The 23,512-nt window shown below is 51.0% G+C and overlaps 1 protein-coding gene across 1 annotated transcript in view; it reads left to right on the forward strand.

The window, feature by feature from the left end:
* The first annotated feature begins 1,632 nt into the window (after window positions 1-1,632).
* The window catches only part of Rph3a (rabphilin 3A), a 74,314-nt gene continuing 52,434 nt past the window's right edge, over window positions 1,633-23,512 (forward strand). The window contains exons 1-2 of the mRNA XM_032886897.1: window positions 1,633-1,955; window positions 2,067-2,176. The gene's annotated coding sequence lies outside the window, so the exon portion shown is untranslated. The remainder of the gene's footprint in view (window positions 1,956-2,066; window positions 2,177-23,512) is intronic.

Raw genomic sequence — 23,512 nt, forward strand, 5'->3', positions numbered from 1 at the left:
TGCTGCCTGGCTGTGTGACTTTTGGGGGGCTTCCCTTTTTTCCTCTGGGTTTCTCCTCTGAAGATGGACAGCTTAACCCATCCCATGCTATTTTGAAGACATAAGACAGTAGCTGTGGTTGGATGGGACACACAGTAGGTGTCTTGGCATTTGGCATTTGGCGGTTCTGTTTCTTCCGGAAGGGAGTTGAATTTGAGCCAGGTCTTTGCAGAATACATGGTCCTCGTGACCCAGAAGCCATACTGGGGGTATGAATTCCCTAGGATCCACCACCACCACCACCTATCACTGACACCACCATCACCAACTATCACCACCATCACCACCACCACCACCACCACCACCACCAACAACAACAACAACTATCAACATAACCACCACCATCACCATCACCACCACCATCACCACCACCACCACCAACAACTATCACCATGGCCACCATCACCACCCCCACTATAATCATTGCCACCACCACCATCCTTATGCTATAATCATCACCCAGATGACCACAACCATCATCAACACCACCACAGTGATCATCTATAGAGCCATGCTACGAAAGGTCTCTCATATCCTGACAGTTTGAATCCTAGCTCTCAAAGAGAGACTCACCCTGGGCCCTGGATGGGAAGCTTTACATGGAGAAAGGGACTCCCCTCACTTTGCTGGGAGGTTCTAAATGGCTCTTGGCTTCTTTGGGCTTTGCCGTTCTTTCTCCACCCTGAGCACTTTCTCGTAGTTGGCAGGAGCATCACACCAGGGAGCCGGGATGCTGGTGCCATGGGAACATAAGTCCCATTGTGTATCGCCCCCCTCTCCAGTGATTTATTTCCTGCGTGTTGTGACTTTACCTCAGAAAGCCAGTCTGGTCTGGGGGGATGGGTCTTTGGCAGAGGGCCGTGTCTGTTCTGGAACTCCTAAAATTCCCAGCCCCATCCCACTCCAACCACATGCTGCAGATTGGCATGCACCAGACTCATTGGCTGTCGAGTCCTTTATCTCTGTCAAAACATTTGAATCAGAGGGTGGGTTATAGATCATGGAATCAGAGCAGCCCCTAGTGTGGGCATTCTTATTGCTACCTTAGACTCATTCTTTTTGCCGTGAGGAAGATGTGGTGGTCATGTCTTCAGTTTGCAGTCGGCAGGGACATGGTAACATTAAACGCTATTCCTAAGGTTGCATGGGGCTGGCCCAGACTCCCTGAAATCTGTCAGATGTGGTTGTTTAAACAAATCACCCTCCCCTTCAGCCGCTCCTAGTTTTCTTAGCCTTGTTTTCTCCTGCTACCTTCTGAGCCCGAGTTGCAGACTTCAGCAGCAATGTGGATGATCCTGAAAGCCACAGGGAGACGCACAGGTACCGGCGAAGATCAGGGGTTGTTATAGCCCATTTGACAATATTAGCCTAAGTGTGCAGTGAGGTAGCCTGTATGCAGTCTGACAGAATCGTCCCGGTTCCTCTACTCTGGCCTCCTCCTTTCTCTGCTGCAGCCATCCAATAACTTCCCCTGTTCTGTCTGGGGTTAGTGGCTGCCCTTCCCCTCCGCTTGCGTCCTGGTGCTGTCCGTGGTACTGACTGCCAATCCGGATCGTTCTGGGGCGCCCAGCCTCCCCTCCTGGCCTCCCACCTCTCCTCCCGCAGGCAACGCGGCACAATGCATCGCGGTGGGAGGCAAGCTGGGCTCCCCTGCGCCGGGAAGCGGCTGCCCCTCCCTCTGGATCACACAGGGTTTTTGCAGTAGGTGACAGCAGGATCGGGCACCAGGGAAGCAATTGATTCGTCTACTGCCCGCATCCCAGAGTTGCCTACGCTGCCCAGAGAGGGAGAGAGGAAAGAGAAGAGGGGAGAGAAAGAGAGACTTACAAAACCTTCCTTCCATGTGGAGTAGTCTGAGTGAATCACTGCCCACCGTTGTAGACTCCAACTGTACTTAGTTTTCTCCTCTGACGGGGGTATTTCTTTCTTTCTTTTCTTTTGGCATGATTTAGGGGCATGCATTCATGCTGGTGACTTGATTTTATTTTGGGAAGACAGGGAGAGTCAAATGCACAATTTTCTTTCAGGCATATCTGCTGGTCTTTCAAGCCAAGTCGCTGGCACTTAACATCTCCCCCCGGCAGGGAGTTGGCAAGAATTTGGCTCACGCCTTCTGCTGCAATCCTCCGCTGTCCTGGTGAGTGACATTCTTCGTGGTGGTCCTGCAAATGGACAAGGGGATCTCAGGACCCTAACTGAGATATGCAATGTTCATGTATGAGCTAGGGAGAGGGGAGCAGGGAGGGGAGGGCTGGCGATAACTGAACACGGTTCTTTGCCTGCATTCTGTAGGCTTTTATCAGCAACACTCTGGAGACAAATAGGATTTTAGTTCAGTGCCCAGGGAGGAGGCAAGAGTGCGCCTGTTCAGGCGATGTGAGCAAGAGAGTGGCTTCTGCTCAGTTTGTCCTCTGCAGCAGAAGCTGAGGAAAGTGATTGGCAGCTCTTGAATGAGTTTAACCCTTCATGGCCAGAACGGCACAGGGGGCCTCTAAGTGTTTGGATTTGGTGGGTGGGCACCTTAGCCCTGGTTGGGAGAGTCACCTAAGCCTAGAAGGTTAACCCTTGCCTGAGCATCCTGGACCAGCCTTTGCTTAGGATGGGGCTCAGACTGGGCTCTCCGCCAGGGCTGGCTGAGTAATTGAATTGTGGTGGGTTCTGCAAACTCAGCTGTCCTGAGATGGGAAAGCGAGGATCCATGAAAGCGCCACCTTCTCGCTTGGCATGAATGGTCAAGCAGTCAGCTGCTTGCCGAGCCGAGCTGTGGATGCTCTATTTTTTTTTTTTTTTTTTACAGGTGGTGTCACCTGTAAGAGATTGGAAGGGGGGTATGTATGTGGCTGTGGCACAGGGACTCTGTCACTGAGCCCGTCTCCCCACTGAGAAGAAGGGGAGCATAACATTCCAGTCCCTGGTCCCCAGTTCCAGGACAAACTATAACCTCTATCCCAGTTTTTTTTTTCCCTCTCTGACATCTCAGTGGGGGGTAACTCCATACCAACCTGTTAGCCAGTGGGAAGCAGAGGTCCCTCACCACGCAGTCCCAAAGCTCTTCGAGTCTTTAATTTTTAAAATGCTTTTGCCGGTAATCTGTGATCTATGGGAGAGGATTCTGCTCTGCTTTCTGCTTTAATTACTTTCTACCTTTTTGGGGAAATGAAAGTCTTTATTTTTAGCCCCGCAATCCACTTCGGCCGTCTCTGTCCGCTGGAATTTCTTTAGGAAGTTGAACTTGGGAGGCAAGAAGAAGACAAGGTTAGCCCCAGGGACTGGCAATCTGGAAATGCCGAGAGGGTCTCACCCAGCCCCAGGGCCATGATGGGCTAGGGAGTGCAGGGTACAAGCCTATGTGGGCAGGACACAGGAGGAGAGTGTAGCCTGGCGGTTAGTGCCAAGGAGAGGGTCCTCTGAAACCTGGCTGCCAATCTGGGTGACCTTGAGGAATCTGCCTCCCTGGGAAACCATACACATGAATGGAAAGTGAAGAAGCTTGGCTTGCTTGAGTGAGACACTGCAGGCTTGTCCACAGACGATACTTCAAATACTGGACTTTCATGTTCTTTGGTTGGAATGGAATGTGGCTGGACATTGGAATGGGGAGGAGACGGGCATTGAGGTTCACTGTTGCAATGAGAGTGAATCCTTCACTTGCTGGGCTGTGGGGAGGATGCAGGGGGCCTGGAGATGATCAACAGAGCCCCAGGAGCCCCAGGCAGTGTCACAGATACTGTGGGACATTTCCCTAGTCAACTTCTAGTTTCCAACCCTGCAGCACAATACAGCTCCTTGGACCAGCCCAGGCCTGGGCTGTCCAGACACGAAGGCTTCCTGGCCATCCATCTCCCTTGGTGTGGCCAGGAGCCAGGAGCCTGCCTCCTCCCTGTCACATCTGAAGTGGTGCATTGGGGTGCACCAGTGAGAGAACCTTCCGGAATGATTCTTGGCCTTGGATCAGGGCCCTTGAGTCTCGGGGCCTCTCTTCTCTTTCTGGGCCTCAGTTTCTCCATCTATGCAATGAGTCAGCTGCCCTGGGTGACTCAGGCTTCTTCCAGAACCTCAGATCTTCGTTACAGCCGCTGCTATGGCAAGGAGCGGCCATACTTTTAGGGAGACTTACTATTGTTTCCCTCTGATCCCACTGCTGGGGGAGACCCAGAGAGGGAAAGCAACTTGTCTAAAACCACACAGCAGGTCTTGGAATCCACCGTCATGGATATCAAGGCATTCTCTTACCCTTACATCCTGGTAGCCCCTATTTCTGGTCCCTGGCCTGCGGCATAGAAAGGATGGATGCCCTCCAAACCTGTTCTGAGTTGGGAAGCTGAGCCCTGGAGACAGATAAAGTTAATCCTTGTATTTGGGGCTGCTACTATCCCATCAGCGTGGAGGAAGGGGGTTCCCAGCAGCTCCTGGTGCCCTGTTCCCTCAGCCACTGTGTCTGATGTGTGTTTTGGGGTGGGTGGCTGCTGGGGGAGGTGGCTTGTAGGACATGGCTTATATAGGACATGGGAGTCTTTATTAACACCTTCGCTTTCCTGTATCACTCACAGACCATGGCTTTCCATCAATCCCACCCCCCCTCCCCTACACGCAGCCAACATATGGTCCTGTCTTTTCCTGCAGGGGACCGGGGGCAGGGTGGTCCTACAGGCAGACAAGCTGGAGTTGAGGTAGTAGGGTTTATTTCTGCTAAGAGCTGTGGCTGAACTTGGATAAAAATAAACCCCGGGACCCAGTAGTGGTGGGCTGGAGTCGACGCATCTGAATTATTCAGCTGCCTCCCAGGATGGAGAGGCTCATGTGTTCAGGGGAGGAGAAGGAGGAGGAGGAAGAGGAGGAGGAAGAGGAGACTACACTGCAGATACAGTCCTTCCTTCCTGTCCCCCGCCCTTCCTTCGAGTCTAGGAACTGCAGTGTGGTCACTGGAGGTGTGTGGTTTCAGGCAGGTTCTTAAGCTCTCTGAGCCTCGGTGTCTCTCTGAGCCTCACCTGTAAGGTGTATCACGGTGAAACAGTATTGTAGTTAAGACCACAGGCTAGACCATGGGCCCTAGGCCAGCTTAGATCTTGGTTCTAGCGCTTTCTATGTGTGTGGTCGCACAGCCCTGGACTTCACTTACCTCATCTGTCACATCCCTCATGGTGGTGGTGGTGGTGACAGTATTAGGACGGTTAAAACTTAATGCATGACAGCTACTTAGCTCCCAGCAGGAAATGTCCCTGTCTGGGGGCTGAGGGGTTGTGACATTAGCATCAGTAATAGCAACTCTGTTCACGCTGAGGCAGAGCTGGGTGAGGGGGAGCCTGGAAGGACTCCTCAGTCCGAGACACAGCTATGAGACCCAGGAGGTAGCAGACAGGCTTGCTAGGGGCAGGGGATTCTGAGGCCTCAGTTTCCCCCTCTGTAAAGTGGACACAATGATCTTCTTCCTCCAGGCTTTAGATATTTCAAGCAAGTCCCAGGTCATCTTTCAGGGTGGCCCTGGGAGGGTTAAAGAATATCTGCTACCTACAAGGTCTAAGGCTCTCTTGGCTCCGGGTACCCCAGAGATTTTGCTGAGTCATCTCATCCTACAAGCTCAGGGCCGAGCTTTTGATTTTCTTCCTGCTAGGAGTCCTTTGATGTGGCCTGGTATTCCTTCCTTGGGGGCCTAAGATGCTACATGGAGAGACCCTTAAGGCCTAGGCTGTTTAAGATGTTAGGGTGAACACAGCAGGTGCTTATCACCAACTGAATTGAATGAATCAGCTGACTGGGGAAATGTTAATTGATTGACTAATGGATGGGCGAGTCTGAGAGTGGCATTCTAGTTAGAGGTATATAGTGTGCAGCAGGCGCTCCATTCATGTCTGTGGAGTGTGATGTCGTTGATGGGGTTGGAGGGATTTTGTTCTCATCTCAGATCTGTTGCACGAGGATCCTTCTTCTCTTGCCGGAAACTCACTGCTGCTGATTCCTTTATGGTGCTCCTAAGGTATACCCAGCACCAGGCCTCTGAGTACTGGGACAAAGTCCCATTTCCTTTAGGGTCTTGAGAAAGGTACAGTTTGGGATGGGTGAGGGCACAGAACGGGGTCTCTGCCCTGACCCCTTGAAGCACCAAGCGCATGCGGATACCTGAAGTTTAGCCCTTTGTTCCCCAAGCACTGACTAAGGGGCAGATGTCCTGCTCGGTGGCGTGTGAGGGTGGGAAGGGTGGTGGGTACTCCCGAGGCTGGGGGGCTTGGATGAATGGTTGGTTCACTCTGTGATTCATAAAGCTCCCTTGTAAAGTGTTATCAGGTGTTTCTTGATCCCCAAACTCTTGAATGCGGGCACCTATGCTTTCCCACACCACGGGGTTGTCAATGAAGGCATCTTTAAGAGTACAGAGTACTTGGGTAGATGAAACTTCTGACACCTCTGGTGTGTAATGAGACTTGATCTTCTCCCTGAGACCTGGCCTCTGTACCCAAGAGGCTGGGCGGGACTCCAAGCTGGAGTAGTCCCCTGCCCCCCCACCCGACATACACCACTTGCTTTCTGATTCTTGTCCCCATCCCTGCTAACCTTGGGGGACTCTGGGTTCTAACGCAGCACCAGACCACCATCTGCAATGTCACCACGGTTTCCTTAAAGCCATTGCCCTGCCGTCATGGGCTTTAATTATCTAATGCAGGCTGAAATCTCATTTGCACTGGAGCCGTGGCTGAGTGTGCCTCAGTGAACCAGCCAGAGAGGAAGAGATGGGGCTTCAGGAAGCTGGGGTGTGCCTGCCCCCCACAATTAACCACCAACAGGGCTCCTCTCCTGGCATCGAGCCATGTCTGGTTTGTGAGGAGCGAGCGACAGTCAACGGAAGGAGGAACTCTCTTCCGCCTCAGCTCCCGCCTGGTGCTTCTAGCTGCCCGGTTCTTTGCTTTTCTCCCCTTCACTGCGTCTCCACAGTGACAGGCAGAGAGACTTGTGAATGAAGCTGCTTTCAGCAGCATGCACCTTACATAAGTGGCTTTTTTGTGCCAGCCGCTGATGGCAGGTGGCGGTCGTTTAGGGGCTGCTTGGAGCAGAGATGGCCTGAAGTTAGTTAGAAGGCAATTCAGGGCAGCCACAGGAAGTACCTGTGTGGCTAGGTCTGGCCATGGCCAGCATCCCTGCTCCCTCTTCCCAGCTGTCTGTCCTTCCTGTACCACTGTGGTATGGTTTGGAGTGTCTGCCTCTGTCTGTCTGTCTGTCTGTCTGTCTGCCGGCCATTCACCCCATTTTCTTTCCCTCCCTTTCAAACTCTCCTTCCTTTCCTTCACAGGCTCATTTCTCCCACGTTGTCTCCCTCTCCCCACCACTGCATCTTTCTCCCCTCTCTTATCCCTTTCCTCCAACCCCCTCCCCAACCTAGTACCAGATTCCAGTCTCCTGCTGTAGAGACACAGCCATGATGGTGAAGGTCCTGGGGCTCAACCAACCTGGTGTGCCTGGGGCTTTCTGTGCTCAGATCAGCACACAGACCAGCTTTGACAAGCCGGTCATCGTACCTCCAAGCCATATATGCCTGAACCTCAGTGAGGCTTTCCTGAGGTCGGAGGCTCTGTGCTCTCAGTGAGCTGCCCTCCTACCAAGGGCCGAACACTGGCTTCCAAAGCTGTTCCTAACCTTGGCATCCTGCTACTTAGGTGGGCAGAGCATTGTAGCCCATCCAGGGGTGTGAGCTGACTCCCTCCAACATCTGGCCACTACGTCATTCCACCACCGGTCGCCAGGGGGAACAGGGTACCATTGGAGATTCCATAGGAGGTACTCTATGTCAGATTTCCCTGTAGGACTTTCAGACAGTTTGGGGGTCCACGATGCTGGGATGGGCCTCAGAGTCCTGTGTGTTTTACATGCTCCACATGGTACTGAGGCAGCTGATCCAGGACCCACAGTTAGGTGGTCACTGTTTGCAGAGTTGGCTCTGTCCCCACACCACCAAGTATGGGTGGTGTGTCCTCTGGGCTAAAGCCATTCTCGGCACTAGGGACCATAGCGGCAGGTGAAGCATGGCACCCTCCCCCACCAGTACCCCAGCAGCGGTTCTAAGAAGGGGTGAAGACAAAGGCCAAAGAGATGCTTATGATGTGTCCAGAGAGATCCAGCTCAGTGCTGGGGAGGAAGTGGATGGGGAACATGGTGGTGGCCGTGGGAGCCTTCAGAGAGGGCTGCTTCCAAACATACATAGCCCCACCAGAAATGTCTACTTTGCTGGAGGAGGGGACAATGACAACAGGACTTTAAGCATGACCCCCCCCCCACTCATGACACTAGCAATGATTGCTGTTCTGGTCACTCGGTAGAGATGGACAGTGAGGAGTGATGTGGAAGCTGGGGGACCGTGAGTGGAGCCATGCTGGGGCTGGGTCAGATGGAGGGAGGGGAATTGGGGGAGGGGTCAGATGTGCGTGTATCTTGCAGCTGTGTGGAGGGGATCGGAGTTCATTCCAGAGATGGCTGTCCTTGGTAGATGGCTTGGTAGTGGCTATGATCTTGGGGATTTTGACTCTGGGGGAGAAGAGTGTCTCTGTGTGTAGGGGCCAGTGGGGTGTAGCAAGACCAGCAGAAAGCGCCAAGTGAGACTGTCTGTCTGACTGAGGGTTTCAGGTGCCCATTGCATGTGGTAAAGGCATGGTCCCCTCACTACGGCCACCGTGTTCATCGGTCACCAGACAAAGGGCAGGGCAGCTTGGTGGAGGTGGCGATGCTCCTGGAGGTGGTGATGCTCTGTGAGGCCTGGCGTGTCTCATTAAGTCAACTCCGAAATCTGATGGTGAGGATGCAGGGTACAGACACGGGACCCCTCACCTCACTCTGGGTCTGCCTGTGGCCCACAGAGTAGGCTAGACCAATTCTCAAGGGCACTAGCGACTAAGGCCAAAAGTAAGACCAGGGGCACAGAGACAGACCAGCAGGTCCTGCATCAGACTTGCCTGTCTGAGGGGACCATTGCCGTCTCCTTCCACCCAACTGTATGGTGTGTATGTGTGTGTGTGTGTGTGTGTGTGTGTGTGTGTGTGTGTGTGTGTGTGTGTGTGTGTGTGTGCATGTATTAGGGTTTTCTAGAGAAACAGAACTGATTGACAGAATGAACACACACATACACGGGGTGGGGGTCATTTATTAGAATGGCTTACAAGCTGTGGTTCAGCTAATTCAACAATGGCTGTCTACCAACTAGAAGTCCAAGAATCCTGTATCAATTCAGTCCAGGAGGCTGAATGTCTCAGCTGGTCTTCAGTGAACTCCAGATTCCTAAATCCCAAAGAAGTAGGCTCTATTGCCAGTGTGAAGGAGTGCTTGTCTGTGAGGGCGAACAGGCAAAGAGAGCAAACTGTGTCTTTATATTGGCTGCCAGCAGAGGGTGTGGCCCAGATTGAAGGAGAATCTTCCCACTTCAAAATGATTTATTTAAGAAGGAAAACTCCTCACAGGTATACCTAGCCATTTGGGTTTCAGTAAATTCCAGATGCAGTCACATTGACAACCAGTAATAGTGTCCGTCTGTCCAGGATGCCTCGGCTTTGTCTCCATCCTTGACTAATATCTGTAGAGGGGTCCAGGAAAAATAACTAGTAGCCAGGGATAGGGTGGCAGTGGGGTTGGGGATTCATTTCTGGTGGCGGTGCCAGAGGAGTGGCCTTGTCTTCCCCTCTCAATTGCCCTTAGAAGATGATGGTTCTTTGCAAACTAGCAGGGTTTTGTTGGTGTATTTCTATTTTCTTGAGACAGGATCTTGTGTAGCCCAGGCTAGCCTTACACTCACTACGTAGCTGAGGATGACCTCGAACTCCTGAACCTCCAGCCTCTGCATCTCATGCCAGTCTTACAGTTGCCATGTCTGCCAGCTGAGGCCTGAGGGCTTTTTGTTTTGGCAAGAGCTCAGTCACTCCTCACCCTCATTCGCTGAGGCACGCCTTCAACCCAAGAGAACTTTCTTCCCGGTGGTGCTTCACCCATTATTCTGTTTTATCCCCTGACTCCACTCTCCTCCCTTTGTGGGCAATGCTGTTCTGTGCTGTCACTGTTAATGGTCTCCCTCTGATGGAAGGCAGATGTTTTGAACACGCCTTTAAACTTACGTAACCGGTGTTGAGCTGGACAGCCCCACACAGTGGCTTCTCACTTTCCTGTATCAGCCTCTGCTTCTACTCCATTGCTGGGCTCCAGGGTGTGAAAATCCTCCCAGTTTCTAGTGTGTTTAAGTGTGTGTGTTTATGTGTGTGTGTGTGTGTGTGTGTGTGTGTGTGTGTTCCTTGTACCCTGCTCCATGTGTAGTTCTGCCACAGCTCCCGTTTCCTGCCAGCCCACCATATTCCTGAGATTTACCTGTGCTCACTGACTGTAACTCCTCCAGGACACGGAGGTTTGATTTCAGTTGTTTTGCTTAGCAAACACTGGGTGCCAACTTATGATGCCAAGCCCCGGGCATGTAGAAGAGGCAGGAGATTGTCTGGCATCTGGAGCTGGTTTTGAATCCCACTTCTGTTACCCAGTGGCTGTGTCGAGGGTGAAGTAAGATGGTCAGGGCGCTCTTTGCTTTAGACAAACAGATGTTGGTGGTCTATGTTAGCCATTTTCCCAGTACTGAAATAAAATACCCAAGACAATAAACTTAAAGAGAAGAAAGGTTTCTGGTAGCACGCAGCCCCTGGTCAGTTGAGCCCCTAGTTTTTGGGCTCAATTTGATCAGGGCACACAGTTGAGCAAGCTGATGATCTCATGGCGATTGGGAAGCAAAGACATACACACACACGCACACGCACACGCACACACAGACACACACACACACGCACAGAGAGGGAGAGATCGTTCTTAAACCTGACCACAAGGACAGGCTGGGGCTTCAGGGGCAGGGAGGTCACTGACACCTCACCTCATGGGTCCTTCAGAGCATCTCATTACGCCCTTGCTAGACAGAGCAGGAAGCAGGGAGTCAGTCTTCCTGGGTTCAACCACTCACAGGTCCTGGGAGGTGATATCCTCCCATAGGTGCAGCTTCAGAACCAACAGAAGATTACCCAGGAGTCCACGGTGTCATGCGGTCTCTCCTTAGCTGGGCTCCTTCTCCTTAGTTGCTCTCTTAGTCCTAGGAGGACCCCTGAGTCACAGATCTAGACGTCACCTCTATCTAACCCTTGCTGACACCAAACTTAAATACTGAATTCTCATAGCAAAGAAATGGACACCCATACTCTCTCCTCTGCTTTCTGCCAGGGGCTGTTCTCCAGTTCTGTGGATAAAGGAACTGCTGAAGTGTTTTTGCAACATCCATTCTTAGTATCTCTTAACAGAACTGGGAAGAGGCCAAGCATGAACGCCATTGCAATTAGACAATCTGACCAGTAGGGGGCAGCCAGACCAGTGGCCGGAAGCACTATCTTCTGATGGTGCAGTGAAGGCGCCAGGGGTACATGGCTCAACCTGTGCCGTGGTGGACCAGAGACCTGGCTTTGTAGCCTCAGTGTATTCGTCTGTGTTATGGGAACCATTATGGTAACTTCCCAAGGGCACCATAGGGTCTTGGAACGGGGCTCGGCCTGTAACACACTCTACAGGTTTGCTGACTGTGGAGGTTTTTCTAGTTTTAAAAGTACTGCTTTGAGATCGGAGGGCAGAGCTGGAGTTAGCGCTCCCTTTTAACAGAAGAGAAATGTCACACAGGGAAGTCGATTGCCTGAGCTCACAGTTTGGGGAAGGTCTAGGGAGGGCTCAGTCTTAAAAAATGGCAACGTCCAAACTTGAAAGTGTCAAAGCATGGCCGGTACACCACGGGCACACGTGGCATACTGGTAAAAAGTGGGCGGGTACTTGGTGGCTTCCGGATCTTCCCTAGTGGGCCCCAGGTGCACTGAGGACTCCCAGTGGGGTGCAGCGAACTCCAGAGCTGCTCCATACCACCACACACAAGGCCTCCCGGCGGCTCCTCTTTAGAGAGCCCCGAAACGCAACCTTGCCATCGCGCCTTGACTCCTGTAGGTGAGGCCCAGAAGCATCACTCAGCCCCGCCATAGCGGCGGACACCTTTAATCCCAGCGCTCAGGAGGCAGAAACAGGCAAATCTCTGAGCCCAGGTTAGCCTGGTCTATAAAGCGAGTTCCAGGATAGCCAGGGCTGCGGAGAGAAACCCTGTCTCGCAAAACCCAAACCAACCAACCCAAACCACCTGAACAGTAACCCAAGCTCCCTGTGCCTCAGTTTCTCCCACTGTAGAATGAGGGTCCTGTTCAGAAAGAGTGGACCTTGGAAGTTCCTAGAGAAAACAAACAGATTCCCCATGAGATGGGCTTTCAAGACACCGCCTCGCCACGACTATCAACCACCTTCATTACAACATCACCATCGTACCAGCATCATCGACACCACCACCCACTGCACTGCCATCACCATCATCACCATCACCGATATTTCTTAACAGCCACCAGACTCTTAGGTCTTTGTATCCCTGTAATTCAAGAACCGGCTGCAAGTTCTTTCCCACTGATGGTTTCCAAGCCTGAATCAGCCTGCGATTTTCTTGCCGGTCTCAGTGAAGTGAGACAAATGAAGCCTTTACAGATGCTGCCGACTCCATTGCCCCCAAAGGTGTTTTCCTCTTCATTTCTTCCTCTTCAGTCTTAAAACAGAGTTAAAATGAAGCCCTGGTCATAGTTGATCGTGATGTCTCATACAAAGCTATCTTTAAGTGTTCTTTGAAAGGAAAACCAGCCACAGGAATGGTGGGGGTGGGGCGAGGTGGGAGATGTACTCTGAGGGATCCAGGATCCAGGAGCTAAGCTTACCCAGTGACTGACCTCATGGCTTTATGAGTACCGTGTGAAAGAGTCTCTCCCCATTCCAGGCAGGTCCTCCAGGCTCTTCCAGGGAAATTCTGATCTCAGCTTTCTAGAGGTGTTGGGAAGCCGCACTTTAGTTTCCTGAGTGATCTGGGTGTAGTTGGTCTGTGGAGCATTCTGGGAGTGGAGCTGTACTTCCTGTCAGCGTGCCTCTTATCTCTCCCAGCAGAAATAGGCTCAAATGGCTCCAGAGAGGGGGAGCCAGTGCCCACAGAGCTGCCTTGTGCATAATTGGCCAATCCCCATGAGCTGGGTTGGTCTTTGTATGTGTGTGTGTGTGTGTGTGTGTGTGTGTGTGTGTGTGTGTGTGTGTGTGTGTGTACTGCACTTACATCTACGTACATAATGCACATGTATGTGTAGGTCAGAGGTCGGAGGTGTCAACCTCAGAAACACCACCCACCTTCTTTGAGTCAGGATCTCTCATTGGCTTGGAACTCACGGATTGGGCTAGACTGGCAGCTAATCAGCCCCAGGGATGGGCCCGTCTCTGCTCCCCAGCACTGGGCTACAAGTGTGAGTAATCATGGATCCTAATGGGTTCCAGGGAATCCAACTCAGGTCCTTGTGCTTGCCTTCTCAGTTACTAAACCTCTCTGCTCACCCCTCTTTCCTCTTCCAGAAAATGGGGTGAGAAAACAGACCACACTGATTTGCTGGGGAATCCAGCCACTAATATACAGTCTCACCTTGCAGTGGGACTTGGCTCAGTAAACCTCAGTTACTGCTCTGTTAATGAGGTTGGTACAACCTGTGGTCTGGTTCCAGAAGGGAGCTGTTAACCTTCCCACCTCTGACCATTCCCACCACCTTCCCTGCGAGCCCTTTCTGACTTTCTTATTGAAGATTTCCTCCTCTTCTCCAGGATTCTTCCTTCGCCATCTCTACTCGCCTTCCATAGAACCTGGCACTGTGTGCACGCTTCTCAACCATATGTTTGGTTACAGTCTATTTCTACCCACTGGACCATCCGCCATACCAGAATGGGACACTTTTAACTGTGGTTTCCCCCTCTCTGTCCCTCATGGGCTGTGCTCAGCCTGCAGTAGGCGCCCCAAATTTGTTGGAAAATGGAGGCTGACAGTGTTCATTGTAATACTTCTGGCTCTAATTGGAAAACTTTCCCCCTCGCCAGGCTGTCCAGACTCACTTGACAGGTCATTACGCAGAGCAGAAGCAAAGAGGAGAAATAAAAATCCCAGCTGGGACTCTGCTGGCCTAGAGGCTGGTCAGGGGAGGTGGGGGCGGGGCAGGGGAGGTGGGGAGTAGAAATCAAGGTGTTTTGTGAGACTGGCTCCTTGGCCAGGTTGTTATAAGCTATTAAACCACACCAAGCCTTTTTCATTATCCACACCCGCTCCACCCTCTGCAGCAGTGGATGGGATAGCAGACCTCATCTGTATTTAAAGAGACCTGCATTGCAGGCTGAGGGACTGGGTCTCTGTGTGAGAGCATGCAGCCAAGGCTCACAGATTGTCCTGGAAGTGGTGGATTATTTTTAAAAGGAGAGAAGCAAAAGAAGGGAAATCAAAAAGCCCTTAGCACCTCCTGGCTTTCTAGAATCTGTTTCTCAGCCTGGGCTGCACACGCTAAGCGTCTCTAGATTCCTTCTCTAATTGGGGATTTTTTTTTGTGGTAGGGGTGGGGATGCCAGTAGCTCAGGCTGGCCTGGAACTTGCTGGGTAACCCAGGATGACCTTGAGGCCTGCTTTCACCTCCCGAATGCTGGCATTGAAGGCGTGGACCATCTATGCAGTACCACGGGTGGAGCCCAGGGATGCTTGCATGCTAGGCGTGCCCTATGCCAACCCAGCTGCACTCTCAGTGATAGATAGGTTTGTATGTTACAGGGGAGTGGCCATGACAGTTTAAAGTTCATCAGGTCGGGCTGGAGAGATGGCTCAGCGGTTAGAGCACTGACTGCTCTCCCAGAGGTCCTGAGTTCAAATCCCAGCAACCACATGGTGGCTCACAACCATCTGTCATGGGATCTGATGCCCTCTTCTGGTGTGTCTGAATAGCTACAGTGTATTTATATATAATAAATAAATCGTTTAAAGTTCACCAGGTGATCTTAGCATGCAGCTAGAATATGAAACTATCTTTACCACATATGTGACTTTAGGGGGTCTCCTCACCTTGGGGATCCATAAAATGAACCCCGAATCAGGCAATTAGGAACATTATGACAAATGCCATTGTGGGCTCTGTCTGGGGTGTCCAGGTAGCAAATAGGAAGTGAATGAAGCTCTCTTGGGGTGGACAGTAGCTTTGGGGTATTCCTGGTTATTTCGTGATACCCGCCAAAGGTGCCTATTCAGATCCTTTTGCGGGTCTAGAACCACAAAGGTGTTCTCAGAAGAACCTTCTGGGTACCCAAGTGTGCTGATGACCATCCCAGGAGGGGAAAGGCCACCATGAAATGGTGACACCAGGAGAAGGAGATCCTGCTAGGCTGGGCTCGGCACTGAGACTCCATGCTAGAGCGATTGCTATTCTTAGGAGAGCTGGCAGGGAGCGAGTGGTTCTCGTGGGCTGGCACACCATTTGCTAGGCCCTCTCCAACCCATTCTAGCTTCAGCCTGGTGAAGCAGTTCAGATATAACCTCCCTTCTTTTCAGACAAAAATGAGGCATGGAGGGGCTCAAGGGCCTGCGCAAAGTCCTGGGAGAGCAAGAGACTGGCCCCAGTGCAGTATCTTGTGGTAAATACTTTATGTCAGATAAGTACCTGGTTTGCACCCCTTTCTTTTTCCCGGAGCTGGGGACCGAACCCAGGGCCTTGCGCTTGCTAGGCAAGCGCTCTACCACTGAGCTAAATCCCCAACCCCTGGTTTGCACCCTTTGGGTTCCTGCAAAAGGAGAAACTACTGTGGATGTTCCAAGAGGCATAGGAAAGGTGACCCAGGAGAAACATCCGTCCTTGCTCCCCTACCTTGGCCTCCCCATGTTTTGAGGTGCCATGCCTCCTCCTGCTTCCTCCCATTCCACATCCCACAGTTTGGTGTGTCCCCCAAGATGAGTAAGAACTAAGACTCACTGGGGCCACTTGTATTTTCCCGTCTTGTTCCTTGTGGCAGTGCAGCCACAGGAGACCAGAGCAGAGCTCACAAAATAGCCTCGCAGGCTCAAGTGGTTCCCGAGGTCTGCTTTATTAAGGAAGAGATCGAGTTAGCACCAAAGAGATTCAGTTTTCACAGTCCTCAGTGCTGAAAGATGGGGACCACCCCCCCCATGCCTTCCCACCCGAGGACATGTTTGTCTTAGAAACTGAGCCAGCAACTTGGCTTGGGGTGAACCTCTCGAAGCTTCTTTTGATGGACCCTCAGCTTTCTCCAAGCCTTTTCACTTCTGAGCGTTGTCTGCAGACACCAGGAACTGGAGATGTATTTAGGGACCCACCCACAGCCCAGCCCAGCCGTTATCTGATCAGGCCCCAGGGAGGCTGTGTGCTAGATGACTCTTGTGTCCCCGGTGGATCTCCAAGTCCACAGGTTCACTTCAGCAAGTGCCCCTCCTCTGACCTCCATGTAGATGAAGTGAACCTGCACCTTCAGGTTCCTGTAAGACAGTGGCTCTCAACCAGTGGGTTTCGTACCCTTAGGGGGTTGCGTATCAGACATCCTACGTACCAGGTATTTACATTAGGATTCATAACAGTAGGAAAACCTCAGCTATGAAATAGCAATGAAATGATCTTGTGAGCCAGGCAGTGGTAGCGCACACCTTTCATCCCGGGAGGTGGATCTCTGAGCTCGAGGCCATCCCACTCTACAGAGTGAGTTCAAGGTAGCCAGGGCTGCACAGAGAAACCCTGTCTCAAAAAAAACCCCAACCAACCAACTAACCAACCAACCAACAAACCAACCAACCAACCAAAAAAATCAGAGAAATAATTTTATGGTCAGGGTTCACCACAACATGAGGAGCTGTGTTAAAGGGTCGCAGCGTTAGGAAGGTTGAGAACCGTTGCTATAGGAATGGTGGCCAGGAAATAGAGCCCAGGCCAGGGCTTCCCCTTAATTCCCCAGCACGTCAACTCTTTTTTTTTTTTTAATTTTTGTTCATTTATTATAATACATATTATAAGTACACCGTAGCTGTCTTCAGACACACCAGAAGAGGGCATCAGATCTCTTTACAGATGGTTGTGAGCCGCCATGTGGTTGCTGGGAATTGAACTCAGGACCTCTGGAAGAGCAGTCGGGGCTCTAACCACTGAGCCACCTCTCCAGCCCCCAGCACGTCAACTCTTAAAGAGCCTCACTTCAACAATTATGACCACATCGTCTCTGTCACACCCAGAAAATTAGACCTAAAAAAGGCCGACTCCATCGGTGTCTGTCCCTCTCTGAGACTGAAGAGCACTCTCTGATCCTTCTTGTTGTAGTTAATATGTTGCAGATCAGCCTGTGAGATGAGAGTCTGCACATATAAATCCCGGTTTGATCAGAGGGACCCCCACCATGGTGGAAGGAGAGAGCCACTCCCACAGGCTGTTCTCTGAGTGCCACGCCCTTTCACACACCTCCCCGACACGTTTTAGGACGTGATTAAAAAACAAATGTTATCAAGTGACAACAATGTTCACATCAGACCGTGGTCTAAGTATAGTTCACACGTGTTTAAATTTCATGCCATTAAGTACCGTTTATGGGCACATCAAGGTTTATAAATAGATCATAGGCATTTTATTGTGTATAGAATGCATTATATATTTTAGACATGTATTTTTTTTAACGATGTGTTTATTTTTATTTCATGTACGTGAGTGTTCGCCCGCGTGCATGTATGGGTACCACGTGGACACAGTGCCTGAGGAGGGCCGGAAGAGGGTTAGACCTAGAACTGGACGTACACACTGTTGGGTGTCACCACGCGGGTGCTGGGATCTGCAGTCAGATCTTTTGCAAGTGCAGCCAGTGCTTTTAACTGCTGAGCCATCTCTCTGGCCCCTCACAATCTTGCTTCATGTATCTCACTTGATATGCATTATTAATTTGAACTCATGGCCTATGGCGCTGACCTTGGGCCTGGACAAGGTTTATCTAACACCTTATTTTCTGGGCGTCCCTTTTCATAAGGAGCCAATTTGCAAACAGCAGGACCACCAGTATAAAGCACAGAAATGAAAGAACCGCGCGGTATTAGTCAGACCTTGAACCTGACACTTTTCTGCAGATTGAGGGTGGGGACAAGAAAGTGGGATGCAGAGTCATGTGAGGCCAGATAGGAATGTGTGCATTGGATGAATCAATCTCAATCTCTCTCTATCTCTATCTCTATCTGTCTCTCCCTTCCTCTTCCCATCCTCCCTTCTCCTTTCCCACCCCCTCTCTCCCATCCCCCTGCCTTAAACTCCTCACTCACCAAATCCTTTATCTCTAAACCCCCCCCGTCTCCTTGCAGCTGTCCGCGGTGCTGAATCCAATCCCAGGCCTCAAGCCCGTTCCTAACAGGCACTGGGGGCTGCTTAGTTTGTTGTTTGTTTTGTCTAGGTGTAGCCTTCTTTGATTAGTACTTGGTATGTAGATCAGGCTGGCCTTGAACTGACGGAGTGCTAGAACCAAAGGCCTGTAGCACCACGCAGGACTATTCTCATGGAAAGTATATATACTATTGACTCTGGTCCCGGAGTCACTCCCAGCAGAAAAGAGATAATTCCCATTGTGTTATTTGAGGTGAGTTTTGCAAAGGAAGTAACGTGCAAATGGGTTTAAGAAAAAAATATCCAGAGGTGTGGGGTTAAATTAGGGAGTGCTGTTGTCAGGTCTCCTGTGCATAAAACTCTTCCCCTTCCCTTCCCTTCCTTCCCTTCCTTCCTCCCCCCCTCCCTCCCCTCCTTCCTTCCCTTCCTTCCCTTCCTTCCTTCCCTTCCCTTCCCTTCCTCCTTTCCTCCACTCTCTCCCTTCCATTTTGTTTTGGTGGGCAGGTGTCCTCTATTTCTTGGGTTCATTGAAAGAGAAGGTACTGAAGGAAGAGACTGCTCAGGGGAATTGGGGTCACATAGGCTCAGCCCAGCCCTATTGCTTAGGCTCTGATTCAATCTTGGGAAAAAGCTGATTCACTTCTAAAGATTTGTGTGCACGAGTAAGGTGTGTGAGCAGGTGTGATCGAGGTGTATGAGCACGTGTGTGTGAGAGTGTCTCTCTGAGATCTTGTGAGAGTGTGTGTGTGTGTGTGTGTACATGCCTGTAGATGGGTGTGAGACAGTGTATGTGTGAGTGTCTGAGTAAGTTTGAGAGTGTGAGTGTGTGCGTGTGTGCATGTGTGTGTGTGTGTGTGTGTGTGTGTGTGTGTGTGTGTGTATCTGGATGGGTCTGTGCACATGTACATGCAGATGCCTGCAAAGGCCAGAAGAGGGTGTCAGATACCCTGAGCAAGAGTTACAGACAGTTGTGGGCTACCCATTGTGGGTGCTTGGAACCAAACTCAGGTCCATAGTAAGAGCAGCCTGGGTTCCTAACTGCTGAGCCATTTCTCCAGCCCTAACAGCAGATGTTTCCATGGCAACCACTGGGGTCAAGAGAAGAGAGGGAGAGCCCATTGCTCATGAGCTGTTTATCTACAACTTAGGAGTTTTCATTTGTCTGTTACCTGCACCCACCCACCCAACTACCCACCCACCCAACTACCCACCCACCCAACTACCCACTCACCCAACTACCCACCCACCCACTCACCTACCCTAGGCACCAGGAGGGCCTGGGTGATGGGACAGGTCTTTGTGATCTGTTACTTGTGGGGCACAGAAAAGCTCTGAATAGCTTGGACCTATTAGAATCCATACATACCCAGTGGCCCTGACCGAGATCATGTGAGGTGGGAATTGGGCCTCCCGGGGCCAGGACTTCTGAGTTAGATGCTACAGGGGATCCAGAGAGGACTAGAATATGTCTGTGGGACATTAGTGGATGTGTGACCGGCATGGGGTGTGTTTACCAGGATGTGTGCCTGGAGTGTGGACAGGTGTGGCCATGGTGATGATATAGGTGTGACTCTGGGACTTGGCCGTGTCCCACCCCCAGGTGTTTGTCATGGTCAAATGTGCAGGAGAAGAAGAACCCTGGGAGCTGATGGCCTCTTTGTGGGGATGAGGGAATCTTAAGAATTTCTTAGGCTGGGGTTTCCTCTTCTGTCTTTCATTTAGGAACTGACTCTGCCAAGGGATAGGAGAATCAGAACAAGTCCATGCACAGCATACAGACACCTGCAAACCCCAGCCATTCTTTTCCACACGCCTGAGAGGATGTCTCAAAAAAGCACTTCACCAGGGGTTGGGGATTTAGCTCAGTGGTAGAGCGTTTGCCTAGCAAGCGCAAGGCCCTGGGCTCGGTCCCCAGCTCCGAAAAAAAGAAAAAAAAAAAAAAAGCACTTCACCCTGATCACCACCCAACAACAGGCTTTGCATCTTGTGCTTGATTGCCCCCCGTGACTGGGAGCTCATCCCTTCTCCAAGCCCCTACTGTCTCCATCACTCCCTTACTGTCCGCCATCATTGTGCCAAAGCTTGTTGTAATGGATGGTGTCGTTTGGGTTTAGAACCTGGCTGTCCATATCCTTCCTTTATGGTGCCAAGCCATGGTGGCCAGCAGGGAGACCCAGGGACACCCCAGCCTCTCCCTCCTGCATTCTCTCCTCTGGTTCTTCCTCTTCCTGGTCTCTGCCAGTGTCTCCTGTTGGAACTCAACCAGAGACCGAAGTCAAGGGTACAGTGGGTGCAGCCACCACGGCGGCCTCTGAGCCCCCAGCAGTGTGGGTGAAGACAGTCTGGTAGACAAAAGATAGCGTGCCCGACAAGCTGCACTTCTGAAAGGTCCAATCCCCATGCTGCTGCTGTGCACTACTTCTGCATTCTAAAGACAGCAAATTAATAGCTGAACCGAATATGTTTCTTGTTTTCTCCGATAGAAAATAATGCTTTAGGGTGACATAGCTCATTGATAGAGGACGAGATCTGATGCTGACCAAAATTCTCCTTCTGGGAGGAGACCAGGACTGCTGGTCGGTATGAGGCAATGGACGCCTCTCTCCACTCAGCATCCCATGCCCAGGCAGAGAAGGACAGAGGGCTTGTGGTCTCTGGTAATGCACTGTTGCCAGGGCTTCAGGTTAGCCAGCCCTGGCCCGTTCCTTTTAGAGAAGGACAGAGGCCATTAAGCTAAATGACTTGTTCTGATACACAGACCCAATCTAATCACGTTTTTCTGTTTGGGTGGACATTGGTGAAACATGAGATAATGCAGCAACCAAGCCCAATGTTTGCCACAGGGGGAGGGTAAATCCTGCCTGACTAAGTAACTTGGAAGTCGGCTGAACTGTCAGGGCAGCTGAAGGTTTGGTGGTGTTTCTCGTACCTGCTGTTTTCAGGCGTGTGGACTCGGGGCCCCGAGGGACAGCATGGTCTAGGAGGGGACAGAGAAGACTGTCTTTGTTTCTGCCTAGGAACCTCTGCTTTGCCGTCAGTGAGCCATGCACATGGGAGTGTGGTCTTGTTTTGGATACCCAGCCTGTTTGTTTGGGGCTGGCTGTGTGTCTTGGGACAAGTGACTTTGCCAGTCTGGGCTTCGGTTTCCCAATCTACTAAATGAATGTGAAAGCAGGGGAAGGTGGCACATGCTGGTCCTTAACACCAGGGAGGAGGAACCAAGCAGATCCTTGGCATGCACAGCATCTTACCTACTTGCAGAGCTCAAGGCCAGTGAGACATATTGTCTTAAAAAATATAAAGCAGGGCCAGGGAGAGGACTCAGTAAGTGAAAAGCTCACTGTGCAAGTGTGAGGACCAGCTATCACGTCCCCAGTGGGCACACATGTGGCTGCCTGTGTCCCCAAGAGCAAGCCGGCTAATAAGACTGTCCAGAATCAGCGAGCTCTGGGTTCGATAAGAGACCACGCCCCAACAATTAAAGTGGCAGGTGATCAAGGCAAGATATCTGACGTCAACTTTGGGCCTCCATAGGCACGAGTGCACACCCACTCACACATACGTGCCCTCCACCCCATGCAAACACACATAAATACAGCTGCACACCACATACACATGCAGGAAAAAAAAATAAGATGGACGGCGTTCATGAGATACAACAGGGTCATCCTCTGGCTCAGTTGGATGCCTGATATATACATACATTTCTTTTTTTAATGTTTTTTTAGATTTATTTATTTATTTTATGTATATGAGTACACTTGCTCTCTTTAGACACACCAGAAGAGGGTGTCGGATCCCATTACGGATGGTTGTGAGCCACCATGTGGTTGCTGGGAGTTGAACTCAGGACCTCTGGAAGAGCTGTCAGTGCTCTTAACCTCTGTGCCAGCAGTTCAGCTCCCCAGCCCATCCAGTCTTGATCTGGTGTATATCATCTTCCTTAACTTTCTTGGTTCCATGTCAAGATGGCTCCTACTTTTGTTCCTAGCCTTCACGTGAGGAAACAGAGGTACAGGAGATAAGGAGTGTGCACAAGGGGACCTCACTCTGAAATGACAGAACAGCCTTCAACCCTGTCTTCTTCCCACCCCAGGATCCATATTCACCAAACCTCCCATTGCCCTACATCCCAACCCGCTACGACCCCAAGCCTTAGTCCCCCCATTATCCCTTCCCTTCCTCCTTTATGCGGTGCATGTCCCATTTTCCTACTTCAAGATCAAGTGATCATTTTCATGGGGAGACCCTCCCCCCCCACTTACCCTCATTTCCTAGCATGACTGCTCTGCTCACATTATTTAGAATGTCAGCACGATTCAAAGCTTTTCTAGAAACACACACACACACACACACATACACACACACACACACACACACAGAGGTTTTAAAAGGGGGAAGACATTTGCCTTTGGTTTTAATTAATGCCAGCTTGTTCATCCCAACTTTTAATACCACCACCTCATTTGTCTTATTAAGTGCTTAGTTCTGCTTTTAATTAGTGTTGTTTATTGTCGCTGAATTTTAATTGCCAGTGCAGGGTCCCTGAAGGCTTTCGGGAGGATGAATCTGATGGCAGAGAGTAGTGGGCAGGCAGAGGACTTAATATGATCTGGGTGAGGACTAGTGTGTGGCAGTGTGGCAGTAGCAAACGTTCAGTTTGAATTTGACGTCATTGGCTTATGATACACCAAAATGGCAAATACTGGTTCAGGCATGGTTAGATCCAGCACCTCCTACCTTACCTGTTCACCGTCCCCTTGGACTGTTCCTCCAACCCCGCGCAGCAGGCTTTCCATGTGAGGTTGAAGCTGTCCTACCAGCTCAGTATCTGAGACAGAAAGAAAATCACCACCTATAGAATTCCAGCAGAGCTTCCATTGGCCCAGCTCAGGTCACGTGCTGATCCAGAGCCAATCACAGAAGACCAGGGACTGGAACCAACTGCTGACTGAACAGAAGTGGGCTGTAGGCCCGCCTCTAAGGACAGAACTAGATGAACCCCATCTGGGCCTTTCTGGCGGATACTGAGAAAGGAGCCGTCTGGAAGGAAAACTGGGGTGCTCTTCCCCCACAAAATACTAAATAAGAGATGTATACTGGCTGAAAAGAAGGTTCCGTTAGGAAAAGTGTTTGCCATACAAGCATTAGGGCCCGAGTTTAATCTCTGGAGCTCAAGTAAAGAGATAGGCCTTACCCAGAGCAGC

This window comes from Rattus rattus, chromosome 16, assembly GCF_011064425.1.
Source record: "Rattus rattus isolate New Zealand chromosome 16, Rrattus_CSIRO_v1, whole genome shotgun sequence".
NCBI classification, from domain to species: domain Eukaryota; kingdom Metazoa; phylum Chordata; class Mammalia; order Rodentia; family Muridae; genus Rattus; species Rattus rattus.